The 13,874-nt window shown below is 45.1% G+C and overlaps 1 protein-coding gene across 2 annotated transcripts in view; it reads right to left on the bottom strand.

Moving 5' to 3' along the window:
- Positions 1-13,874, bottom strand: part of jarid2b (jumonji, AT rich interactive domain 2b) — a 106,277-nt gene that overhangs the window by 70,261 nt on the left and 22,142 nt on the right. The window lies entirely within an intron of this gene.

The following is a 13,874-nucleotide window of genomic DNA, read 5'->3' as shown; positions in this document are numbered from 1 at the left end:
CACACACACACACACACACACACACACACACACACACACACAGCCAAGGCCACAAGGTGCGCATCCATCCCTTTATCCTATCAGCTACAGCTCTGTGAAAAACTCTTAAACCACCCCTCATTTATTTATATTTTGCTCCAGGACTTTCTTACTGTACTTTATTTTTTTAAAGGTGGTCTTGAGCAATAGTTCTGCAGGCTTTCTGAAGGTCTTTCAACATTTTTCTTGAGACAGTACTCTTACCTGATCATATTTGTGTTTATTAAGCAACTTAACACAGACTTATGGGAATTTCAAGCTCCAAGTATATTTCAGGATGGTTGTGCAGTGTGTGCTTAAAAAGGATTTGAGGAAACTGGACAGCTGGGGAACAAAAAGAAGTAGAAGTAGGCCTAAAAGCTATATATAAAAGTCACATAAAGAAAATTGTCTGTAGGTAATCATATGTATTCAAATATAGCTTACAGATGACTCAAAGAATCTATACAAGTCAAGAGCATACAAGGACACGCCTTGTCACCTACAAAGAGGAATACATTAAATCCTATCCTGTACCCATCCGCCAAGAAACCTGAACGTCTGCTAGCAGAAATCCAATTCAGATTACATGCAACATGTTTATTCAAGCCTTGTGTAGTTAGTGGCATTTTTGACGACTCGCCAATAATTTCTCTATTATTTCATAAACAACTATTATTTTCGCAGTGTTATACTGCTAAATAAAAAAATGAATCAAACTATTTTGAATGAGCTACAAATACCAGCTCTGTGGCAAGTTAATTACCCAATTTAACAACACAAATAATCACCCTCTGGCTCTGAACCAGTCTACCGAACTATTTTCCTTATGGAAATGAGCATGTTGTGTGCACACATAGGCTTGCATTGCATTGGGGGAGGGGCTGACATCAGCTGAGCAATTCAGAGAAAAAACATGCATAGGCTCTGATGAGTCAATAGTTAAGGCCTGCTTTTAGTTTGTTGCCTCTTCTCATTAGTGAGGTAATCAAAGACAAACTTGGAATGGGAGGAAGCATGTGTTGAAACGCTGTCTGTTAGCTTCTCAAGTAACTCATGTACACACACACACACACACGGGGGATTTGCACTGGACGTACACTTGCAAGTACTTCAGGCATTAACCACATATAGTCACATATTAAAAAAAGGATATATGCTATACACCAATTACATTTTTGCAGAATTTGACATTAAAAACCAACTCAATCATGAAACTTTCAGAATAGGCAGCCGTGACTATCCTGGAAAATTCTTAATTAGCGGCGATATCCAGCAAGTTAGGCTGAAGTGCACCAGAGTGAGAACAATCTCATACTTCAATCCCGACAAACTTTGAAACATCTAACACAGTAAGGAGAGTAAATAAAACGCAGTGAAATGGTGAGAGCAAGCCGTAAATAAATATGGCAAAGTGCTACAAAAGCACTCTGTGACCAATCTGGAGCCATTCACAGGGGAATGGAAAAATCTACGCAAACTCCTACTCACACGACCTCTCGCCACTTGACTATTTATTGCAGTCCAGATGCATCTTGTTTATTTACCCAAACACCGTGCCCCAATTTAGTCCGAATGAGGCAAATTAAATCAGACCTTGTGAAATCGCTTCACTTCCCTGCCCTCGTTTCGTCCATTAAATTGTCATTGTTGGCCATCCTTTTACGAGACGTGGTTAAACAAATGCAGTGCTCAAGGAGGCGAGCACAGCACCAGACAGCACAGCACACCCCCTGCGACCCGCCTAGGTGGAGTACCTGGGCTAAGTGAGAATTTATTTTCTGGAACATTTAGTTATATGCTTTTTTTTTTTTTTTTTTTTTTAAATTGGTACCATAAGGTTAAGCAGAAACCACAAAATGTAAACATATGGTCAATATGCCGAAAGAAAATTAAAGCTATAATATTAACAAAAGATTATTTGCAGAAATAAGCAACTAATTTCCAATCAATCAAAGACCACGTGTGGTTTAAGCGCCACACTGATTTCATATCCCACAAAAAAAGTCCAGCTAAAAAGGTCAAGGGTCGAGGGCAAGCAGGTGGCCAGAGAGGTGGGGGTTAAAGTTGACCTCTCGGCAGTCACGTCAGTGGGTGGGTCTCAGTCACTCTGTTCAAAAGGACCCGTCAATCACAGTCACTCATTTAACATGCGTCGATTTCTGGTGGCCCCAGGGATCCGGCCCGCTATTCCTCTCTGGCCCCTTTACCCCCAACCAGAGGCAGATAAGGGCCTCTTTACATGACAAAGTGCTGTGGAAGAGCAGGCAGAGAAAAGAAAGAGGTCCCTTTCAGTTGCTGATGGGGGAGCAAATCCTCTGCCTGCAAGGGGGTTTTGATCACATGGTTCTTATTTCCAAACGCAAGGTGAAATTGGGACTCCTGGATTCCTTTCCAATCGTTCATATTAAGCAACTTTATATTACAGTCGTTCAAACCACAGATCTGAACTTTCTAAAAAAGCATTGAGTAAAGCTTAAAGTGTAATCTTTATTAATCTCTTCAGGTTCCAGCTGGTCACAGCATAATAATCAATATTTTCAAGTCATGCTCTGAATGTGAACACTGTGGCTACCGCAGCACTCTTGGCACAATTTTAAATCGCAGCTGCAAACTTTCACCTGGCACCGAACCTCTGCCTCATTAATGATGTGCAACGTGCTCAAACTCCCGGTGCTTAAAAGCAAGAGAGACGCAGCAAATTGTCATCTTTTGTCTTCAAATGCGTGCTGGAATCGGTGAGCCGTCCTGGCCACGTGGCGTGAGAGGAGGAAAGGGAGGAAGAAGATGAGAGAAAAGGAAAAAGGGAAAGCCTGGTTTGCAAAAACTGGCTGACTAACAAAGCGTCTGTTGTTATGAGTAAAAAAAAAATTCTTTTAAAGGAGGGGAAAAAAGCAAAACAAAGAAATGTATTAGCACAGAGAAGATCGGGGGGGTTTGGGGTTCAGTTTTGTTTTTAGTCTGAGCTGGAGAATCTCCCGTTCGAGCCATCTGCCCGTGTGAAAGCAATCGTAAGAGTCAGACAGTTTCTGCCAGCAAAAAGAAGAGGAAAAAAAAAAAAAAAAAAGAGGAAATGAAGCGATGCCACAGGGGAGTTGGTAGCAGAAAAAGGAGGGAGCGAGGACAGGTAGGCATTGTGTCTCGAGTTTCCCTTTCTATTCATTCACCCTGGTTCCTTTTTGGCCTCTTGGGGGAGACGGTAACTGAAGAGGGTGTTAGAAATGTCTTGCTGCTCAGATGCTGTCATCAGCAGACAGAGGAAGTTTTGTACGCGGTGGCCTGTAAGAATGAAGGAATTCAGAGCTGATAAATATAATGTGCAATATAATGTGAAATCTTTTACGATTTCAAGGAGACGTGGCACGCCTTTCCGGGTGGATCGTACGCCTCTGCGAGCGTTGGATGATAAAGCAAAAAGATGAGGCCTGTTTAGTGGCGTTTGTTCATCTTTAAAAACCAGGCTGACCAATATTAAAAGGCTTTTCCTCGATATGCACAATCAGCTGGTTTCTTTGATATAAACAATATGCACCACAGGAGGGGGGAGATAATTGTTGACAGTCCCACAGGGCAGTGATAAAATTGTGATTGCTGAATTATTGCTGCACTGCTGGAAGGGGGAGGGGGCATTTAATTTCAGACAAGGTGAGGGTATGATGGAAGGTTGTCCTATAGGCCCTGCTGGCGTTTCTCTCCCTGGGGAAGTTGATTTTTAAAAACAGCTCCCCCCTCCTCCTCCTACTCCTCACCATATTTCACCCACATTTTCAAATCCGCACAAATCTTCATCCATCACCGACAGCGAGGCAAAATAAACAATCATACTGTACATCCATCACTGTCTGTTTAATGCTGCACGGCTCTGCAAGGTGGGGACTCTTCAACGTAGCGGCACGTGTGCGCTCGCTAACACACATCTGCTCAGCGCGCGCGCGCTTCTAGCGCCGGTGGCGAGAACACAATCCGTAGGGGTGGGTGGCATGCTAAAGCAGAGAATTTCTTTTGTGGATAACAAGCCTGATCCAGAAATCAGAGAAAACCTCGCCGTGTGCGGCCAATACGAGGCCGGCGCCACACAAGTCAAAACTTCCCGGCGAAAGGAGGCACAATCATCCTCTCGCTCAGCGCCCATCACCTCTGAGAGAGCAGGCACGAGTTACATTCTAATTTGACTCCGAACTACCGACGCGTCTCTGGTGCGTCCTTCCCCCGGCAGCCGGCGGTGAAAAAGAAACATTAAACACTACTGTAAATACAGGCCACCGAAAGGGGCGTCGGGTGTGCTGATATCAGTGCTGCCAGGGACTGATCCTGTCTTTAATCTAAACCTTAGATCTGGGCTCTCAATCACAGCGTCTGCTTCAGACCCAGAGTCTACTGGCCATCGTCACCTGGCCTTCCCTCCTCTCATCTAACACTTCATAAAGACCATTCATCCCACCATCCTTTCATCCGTCTATACCAGGGGCCTCGTTAATCCTCCTCTCCATCCTGACCCTGTACCACTCTACTGGACTGGGACAAACTTCAAAGAGCGAGAGAAAAAGAGAGGGAGCAAGAGAGATTGGGTGGGTGGGTGGGCGGGCAGCTGTGTTGTGCTTGGCCTACACCACAAAGCCTTTAGAGGACGGACACACACACACACACACACACACACACAAGCACTAGTTAATCTTTGAAGAAAATGAATAACTAGGCGTAGTAAACCTGGACCAATTCGCCACAGATCTGGCACAGACCTGCGTTTCAGGTCTGCATTCCATTTATGATTTAATTAATTAAATATTACTTTATTTCTTTAGTACTCAATAAGTTCTTTCATGTCAAGGAAACAAATAGAGAAAAATCTTAAAGTCTTCCTAAGTTTTGGTGTCATAAGTGTCGATCTCTTTGAGAAAGGTGAAGATATTTAGACTATTAGAAGGTCATAAAATGCATGTTTGGCCATATTCACAAAAAGATGTTGCACATCTGTCACATCTGTAGCTAACTAACCCTTGGAAAACCCCAGAATCTCTAATGGTCATTAAACCAAGAATATATTGACGTGTCAAATGTACAAGTATAAACAGCATTAAAACATGAACGTGAAAACACACAGACGCACACAAACGAACAAGCAATTGATACTGGTCTATAGATGTATTCTGACCATTCACAACTATCAAGGACATTGCTTTCCCACAGGAACATGTACCATTTAACCAGAGAGTAGAACTGGACAATATCCCCTCAGTGATGAGCAGCCAGTAGCTGCTCTGGCACACAGTGTGCTAAGCTAATGCTCGACCCCATATGGGCTGCAATGTGCTTTGGGAGGGGGTACACATAGAAAGAAAGAGAGAGAGAGAGAGAGAGAGAGAGCTTTGACATCCCAGCTAAAAGTGACAGCCTGTGCAAGAGGGGGGGGGGAACCTCACACAAACACACACATCAAAACACACAAACACACACAGCTGATGACAGCTAAGGGAGCCTGACATGCCTGCCACTGCCACTGGTAGATGTATGTTTATTTTATTAACCTGCCACAGACTCTCGGCAGGCCGGGGGGAGGAAGGAGAAGGGGGGAAAGGGTTGGTGTGTGTGTGTGTGTGTGCTCTGCTTGCTGTGACCTGTTAATGTACAAGCAACGTGAATTAGGTACATTTATTTGGAATATTTCACTTCTTCACTTAAAACGCTTTCCCTCCAAGCGGGGAGAAATTTCAAACTGACACTTAAATTGTGTCCACATACAAACACGGGAGAAACCTTCCACGTTACAGCTGAAGCCTGACTTTGCAGTTACGGAATAACAAAGAGGTCTGAAACGGGTGAAAACGATGGGAACGAACAGGCGCGCAGCACTCAGCTGGGGTTTATTTTGCCAGCATGTTTCCATCGGAACTTCACAACCGCATTAAGCGGCCCGCTTTGTAGTAACTTCTCCAAGCACTGATAAAGCCTTTTTCTCAGCATCGGCTCAAGACGGTTATTTGAATGTGAATGACTCATCGCCACTTCTGAAAAGATACGAGTTTTATGCAGAAATGAGCCATTCCTGTGTCGCCTGCCCTTCTTGCCAAACTGCATTTGTGACGCGGACCCACAGTATCGACCAAACCGCCTCGCCTTATCGCTCCAGCCTAGAAACCGACACCCACCCAGCTGCTCGCGACACGCCCCGTCTTGATACCAGCCAGTCCTGCTCTGCTCATTATTGACATCAGCTCTTTTCCTGTTGAGGGTTCTACATGCAGTGATGAAGAGCGTGCACGCGTGTCCGCTGCGAGCGCCGCGCCTCTTAATTGATTCATGTGCTTTAATAAAAATTTTTTTTAGAAAAAAGCTCAAGCTCTGTCCCGCCTGGAGGACTGCACCTGTCACATAAAATCAGCCGACAGAGTGAGAACAACACGGGGCTTTTAAGGTCCTGTGCTGCAGCTACCAAGACAAACACATGCACAGGAGACGAACAGCACAGGTGTGTGTATCTGAGGGAGAGAATAGAAAGTTGAAGCTGATGCATGTGAAAAGTGCTGGTCAGCTGTTGCTTTCTGGCCAGATTAACATCTCTGACACACGCACACAGATGTGCGATATAACGGTCTGTTGACAGTGACAACAGCAGATACACACATTTATATCATGAGGGTCCAGTCTCCTCCAGTCAAAAAGTACTTCTGGCTCAGTGGTTTTTCCACCCGCCTTTTAGCACTTCCAAGAAATAAGCTGCCGTAAGCGTAAGTACCTTAAATTGTACCCAACGTACCATTTAAAGCAAAGCTTGTGTTTTTAAAACGTCCTGAGCAGGGCTGCGTGATTTACAGAGCTCTCATAAAATGTACCATTTAATTTAAGCTGATGATCTGTTAGCAAATGCTCACAATCGTTTTCCTGTAGCTGCTCAGCGAGAAACCTTTTGCCAGTTTTATTTCTTCTCCGCCGTTTATAACCGAGGGATTGGAAAAAGAGGAGGGAGCGGGGGGAGAGCGGTACAGAGAAGCAGACGAAATACAAGGGCGTAATTGCACGCCACTTGCAATCAATTTGAACTCTGCTTTTTGTGCTGCTTTCAAATAGAAGAAGAACAAAAAAAAAAAACAAAAACACACACGCTAAAGACATCAGAAATATGGAATCAGCTCAAGATGCTGTCTCACCACCTCTCAGATTCTCACCACCTCTACCAGCCTGTCCTTCCCCTTTCTCTTTTTAGAGCAACTGTCAACTTACATTAAAGTAAGACTGAAGCAGAGACGAGGCGAAGCGGCTAAAACAAAAGTAGAACATTTGTCGCACGTTTTCATTTGCTGGCTCGAGGCTAAATATGTGTGAGTGGAAAAAGAAAGTAGAAGCCTTTGTCCTGACTTGTCCTTCAGTTACATTTGTTAACTAAAATTACACGAACGCTGGAAATAATTCAGGTACAGTGCCGTGCCTCTTCTCCCAAAATTATTCAGAATGCAGACCTGAGGAGTCTGAACCGACACCATTTCTCAGCAGTTTCAGGGAAACTTGTGGAGCTTGTTTCTGCAGTTCTGCCAGTTTCAGTTTCAGGCCCAAATTTTCTATTCAGCAAAGTCCAAAACTCACAGTGATGCAGACATTTCACTTCCTCTCTCCTGATATAAAGCTTTCTAAACGGAGGAAACTGCTGACAGTATACCTAAAAAACAAAAAAAAAATTAAAATCCATATGTAAGGGAGCGTCGCTTTGTAAGGCAAACCAACTTCTGCTTCAATGGGACTCAATTAGCAGAGTGTTAAAAACTACAGCATGCGAGGCGTTCTGCTCGGCCCAGACAAGGCAGTTGGAGACATGTGAGCCAAATCACGAATGCTCGTTCAGATGCTCTCACCTGCCAAAAAATGGTCGTAAATATTGCTGGAGGCAGGCGGGGCTGGCTGGGGAGAAGCCTGAGGCTCTCGGGCCAAATAGGCCACTGGCCTTTACAAAGTCTGGTTGTTTCCAAACCCCAAAACATGCCCTTCCCCAGCCTGCCAGACACTCAGTTTTGTGTCTCTCACCAGCATACTGCCATGGTAGAAAACAAAAACACAGTCCAGACAGACAGGGTCAACACATTACATCGCAACTACCCTTTTAAATCATTTATTTGACCAGTTAGACATGCAATCCTCCAGCTGACAGCGAGTCGGCTAGAACAGCAGCAGCTGGTTATAAACCAACATCATGCCAGCTAAAGTTAAGCTCAAAAGTCTCACTTTCCCCTTTGATAAATGGTTTGATTCCACTCTTACATCATTTGAGAGTCCAAAAATGTTACAAAGTTTCTGCAACGCTGGATCACTGTGGCAAAAATCATCAGGCTTAAATAGCAAAGCTCAGCATATCAGGATATTAAGTAAATACAAGGCCAGTAATGCAGATACCAATACTTAACTTCTGAAGACAGCTTATGTAGGAGAGAGAGCGAGCAGTGATGGTTTATGAGCTTAATCGTCAGTTTGCAAATTCCGAACACATTTTAAAGACCACTAAATCACTCAGTTTCACTTTCCACAACAATTAATCCAATGCAAAATACAGATTTTCATCTATCTTGAAACTGTTTTTCTGGAGATCTGGAACGTAAATGTGCCCGTCTCTAAAGCATTTTGGGTTATTTATATGTGCCATAGGCTATAAATACAACAGAAAGGCTCAGACATTTTTCATAGTCCATGTTCGAAATATGTTTTCATTTCCTAACAAAAAACAAAAAAAGAAATTTATTTACGAGAAGTCACGGCTACATACTGAACACAGGATAGAAACAAAGCTTCGATACTATCGCACTAGCATCGATCCAATACCAGCCGTGGATATTTGGTTCTATCTGCCCACCTGTCTCCCTCGGCATCACTGTTATTGGACATCAGTGAGCTTCACTCAAGTGAGCCTTTCACAAAGTTGTACAGCCTCATCGTGCCACACTGGGTATTTTGACATCTGAGGTAAACGGTGAGCTGAGAGCCGCCACTACAGTACAGTAAAGATGTTGATAGCCTGTTTTTTTTTATTCCTGATTTATTGCTAAGTGGTGATATTATTCAAACAGTAGACAGTACTACAAACTTGCTGGGCACCCGGGGCCATTATGGGCCTCGGAGGGTCAATCACAGTGCAACTGTACAGAGTTCTACTTTCATTTAGATTAAAACACATGTGAACTTAACACAGATGGCATCTTTTCTTTTAGATCAGCCAAAGAACTAAGAAAGAAATGAATGAGCTTATATGGTACATGTCAGAAGGAATGCTATCCGTGTAAAGCATGCCACATCCCCTGTGGGCGTTCTGACCAACATGTGTGAGGAAGTGCAAAAAGGTGTTATTGGCTGCACAAAGTCAGTCAAATGTATTTCTTTTCTTAGTCGTAATGATGTCAATTTAGATAAAAACTAAGTTGCATTGGTGCATCAAAAGTCTTGAAGAGCTCCTTCCAATGCCACTGCCCCCCTTGCTTCAGGAGACACCGTATGCTTCAGCTGCCCACAACTCCCTGCCCGAAGCATAAATGGTCCAAACCCATGTGCAGACTCACACTTACACAGATAGACACACTTAAACCCTGACAGCCTGGCGCCTACTGCCAGAGGTAGAAGAGAAGCAGCGAAGGAAAAGGAGAGACAGACAGACACGACATCCAGAAGGCGCCGCCGCAAAGGGCTCCTAAGTGAGGTCATCTTTTTCCCATGGCTGTCATTTCTATCCATATCTGAGACAGCCGCACCTTCACTTTAATGCCTTCCAACAGATCCATTATCACTCAGCGCATCTAGATGAGATCAACTATACATACATGCTCAGGGTATCTATGCAACTACTACCACCACCCATATGGGTTCTGCTCCTTAATGAGATTTGGGGAACGCTGGAGGGGACGAATGAGCTGTGAAGCCAAATAAACTTCTCTGGCTTTTGAAAATTTTTGCTTTGGGTTCTTGATAAATGAAGTGTCGAGCAGCCGCCGGTGGTATTTCCTGTGTGGCGGAAAAAGAAATATTCAGCAAATTTAGAAATTAACCTTCTCGCGAGCGAGCTATTGCTTTTTAAAGGTCACGTCAACTGCACGGCCGAACAGCACGCGCTTATGAAACCTGGTGACGCGGTTCCGCGGTGCTGTCCGATGTTACTCTGGCACAACAAAAGCCGCCGTCTTTGCACGGAGCTGTCCGCAATTTAAAACTCAGGCCGATTCATTGTATAGGAAAACAAGCAACAAGGTTAATAAAGAGCTTGTGGTGCACTAATACAACCTTGCGCTTACATAATCGCCAAGTCAAAGAGCCCGGGTCCTCTAGCAGGTAAAGCGGTTTCTATGCTTCATTAAGTGTGCCGCGATTCCCTAGGCCCTTTTTTACCAATTTAGACAGGAAATGACATTGTGTTAGCATTACCGAAGCGGGGCGGGAAGTGTTTATGAGATAGAAAGAGGGAGGGACCCTGGGGGTGAGGGGGAAAGAAAAAAAAAGGAGTCAGCAAAACTAGACTTCGAACAGTCAGAATGTTTTCCACAATACCGTGAAAGTGAAAGCGATTGATAAAAATCAATTAGTGATTCAGCACACAGTTGTGGCGGTGCACAGGAAGGATCCCCGGCGTGCCGTTACCTCAGCTACGACAGCAAACAGAGGAAGGACAGAAAACAAGAGAGGTGGACACAGAGACAAAAGAAAACAGGATGCTAGAAGCAGGCACACAAGCTTAATCACATTAACACTGACTGCAGGAAGGATGGGGGGGGGGCGCAGAGTGCTGTAAGACAAAGCCGTATTGGAAATCAAGTCTCGTTCTGTGAGCTAAAAAGGTCAGCATGGTCACAGTGCATGTGTGTGTGCGCACTTAACAGGTTGGGGCCACTGGAGAGCCCAAGGTCTGCAAAGTAGAGGAGGTCGATAGTGCATTACAGAGAGAGAGAGAGACACAGACAGAGAGAGCTGCTGTGTGTACAAGGTCCTGTCTGTCTATTTGTACGCCGCAGCAGAGGCACCATCTCCACTGGGAGTCGACACCCGCCTGAGTCAGTATGCAGGAGTTTGACAGGAGGAGGCTGAATGAATAGGAAAGCTACGCTCCATCCAGTGTCTTCACAACAGCTTTTATATCTACTTCCCCCGAAACACCAACTGCATTTGCAAAGAGGGTAGAAGAAATTTTGATACACACACACACATGCACACAGAGCCTTTCAGCTTTAGTCAGCGGGTTGCCTCTCTTGGTAGACATTACATCATGAGGCGTGGCCTGAGAACGATGTGAGATAGATTCTCACGTTCGCATCCGGCACTCGTCCAAATCCCAAATTCCCATCCTTCCATTTCGGCGTAAGTAGCAAACCCTCGCGGATTAACGTGAAGTCTCACTAATGAACGGCGCGACGGAGACGGCTGTAATTATGCCCTCATTTTCCTGCGTGGAACTTGGTTGATTTGATTAGGATTTTAAAGGCGGCGAAAGGACAGCCAGAGAAAAGGAAGCAAGCAGAGGAGGAGGAGGAGAAGGGGGGGGGGGGAGAAATGGTGAGAAAGCAGAAGAGACGGAGATGCGTGGGAGTGTAGTCGCAAACTGACTGGCAGTCCTGCTGAGGGCTAGCAGGAGGTGCGCTCACGCACACACTTATTCACACAAACACTCGCACACATGCAAAAATGGGCCAAGGCATCTGTGCCGGAGACCTGTGTGAGTCAGGCTGACGAGATGATGAGCAGTCGCTCAGAGAGGAATCAGACCCGAGCGAGGGAGAAGTGATCTTGATGTGCAGCCAGCAAAATGTGGCTTCGTCGCAACAGAGCTCAGGAAGTACGCAACTTGTCAGACGGATACGTTCACCGAAACACACACAGACGGGCAGGAGCACAAGGTCTGAACTATAACTGCTTGTGCTCGTACACCTCGGCGTAGTGCAGCTGGGACATCTGATCATCTCTTCACGAGTACACATGAGCCACATGAAAACACACAAACGCATGAAGAAAGACTTTTTCAGCCTCAACGAGACATTTTGGCAACCCTAGAAAAAGCTTCGTGTCATGCGGTACAGACCGAGTTACAGCTGGAAATTGGGGAGCAGCTGCATGGGGGTACTATTCAATACAAGCCAAAGGTATCTGTTTCGCTGCCTCCCCCCTCCACATGCCTCTTCCTATATACCAAATTATTTCCAATGACGACCCGGTTTACCATCTTTCAACAGCGAGATCCCACACTCCCCTGCAACCCTGAGCGCTTCTGCATTCCGTGGCTCACAAAAAGCTTCGGCGTAATCCTCCCTCACTTCACTCAAAGCTCTGCTGCGTGCTGTAAATCCATATAAGAGCATCAGCGTTTCTGCATTGTAGCGTAAACTGCATTCCACCGCTGCCCTCGGTGTCCCCTCACTAAAAAAAACCGGACAAGACACTCTGGCTCCGGCCCCGGCCATCCATCTCCATTTACTTGCCACTATGGAATCACGATCTCGAGCTTTTCTTTCGTGGCTGGATGAGGGTCGCAATAACCTATTGAGAAGGGCACGCACATTTATCTGCACTCCATCAAATGGATTTACCAAAATCTACCATTAGATACCTGAAACTCCTCGTTCAAATGCAAGCTGGCACAAGTTAGGGTTAGGATCTTGCACACATATACACCCACAGACAACTGTCTAAACTCTGGAGCCGTCTGCTTAATCATCGACCACGTGCGAGGGGTGGGGAAGGGTTTACTCGGCAGGATCAAAGGAAAACCTAAATAACCAGAGGAGCACGGTCAGGTGAGGGATATGGCGTCCCGACCACATTAAAACTCCCCCTAGCTCTTGACTTACAAGCCACTTTATAGGGTCTCTAAATGATTCCAGCCAAATGGACTGTTAATGAAACACAGAAACTCAATGGGAGAGCCCTACGCAATGTATATACAATGTCACTGGTGAGTAAAAAGAGCCCGTGCTTTGATAAGGTTGAGAGAAACACCAGCCAGGGATTGAGGTCAGGTTCATGTCAATAGACGAATGAGCAGTCTGGTTAAAGGTCTACAAATGCTTAGTTTAATATGTCGGTTTAGACCACAGCATGCGGTCCAAGTTTGCTTCCAAATCCCCTCTTTTTTTCCCCCCGGCGTCTTGCATCACTGCATAAGGAAGGAAAAAAACCAAAACAAAACCCAGATTTGTCAAGTTAAACATCTGAAATCTTTCCATGAGTGAATAATAGGTGGTGGTGTCTCCGTCTTTAAAGTCTGACAACAACCCAAAAAAAAAAAAGGAAAAAGAAAGAGGGTTGCTGTGACTCAGACAAGCTACAAGAGACAGAAGCAGCCTGAACCACAAATGAGATTTTGATATTCACCACAGACCGAGCTGCAACAATCTGTTTAATATCCCCAAAAATAAAAAATAAATCCTGCGCTGCGTTTCATTTCGTCTGTTCGGTGCAATTTCGGCCCGTTTCATTTGCCCCACCCAGATGATCGACTTTTTCCTCTTGCCACAATTGCTGTCTTTCTTTAGCGGGGAAATCGCATACTCAAGAGGATGGTCAAACCACAATGTCAAACCACGGCGCTAATAATAACGAAAACAGAAAACACGTTTTAAACCGATGCCAGGGTTTCGTGTTTATCTCCAACAGAATCTGACGTGGGGGGAGGGGGAGGAGGAAGTGACAACACAGGAGTTCCCACTTCGTCATCAACCCGTGCCCCGAGTTTAGGAAATACCTCCAAAGCGTGACTTGTGTTTGTCTCAGAAAAATGATGCTACTGCAGCAACCACAACAAAGCCTTCCTGATCATTGAGCTGACTCAAATCGGTCCCCCTGGTTACGGTGCAATGAAACACTATGATTATGAAAGGAGGGGGATGATGCAAAGCCGGGGGGGG

Source organism: Haplochromis burtoni, unplaced genomic scaffold (genome assembly GCF_018398535.1).
Source record: "Haplochromis burtoni strain Fernald_Lab_line unplaced genomic scaffold, NCSU_Asbu1 Contig_25, whole genome shotgun sequence".
Lineage (NCBI taxonomy): Eukaryota > Metazoa > Chordata > Actinopteri > Cichliformes > Cichlidae > Haplochromis > Haplochromis burtoni.
The sequence above is the reverse complement of the archived record's forward strand: the minus strand, read 5'-3'. Positions and strand labels throughout refer to the sequence as shown.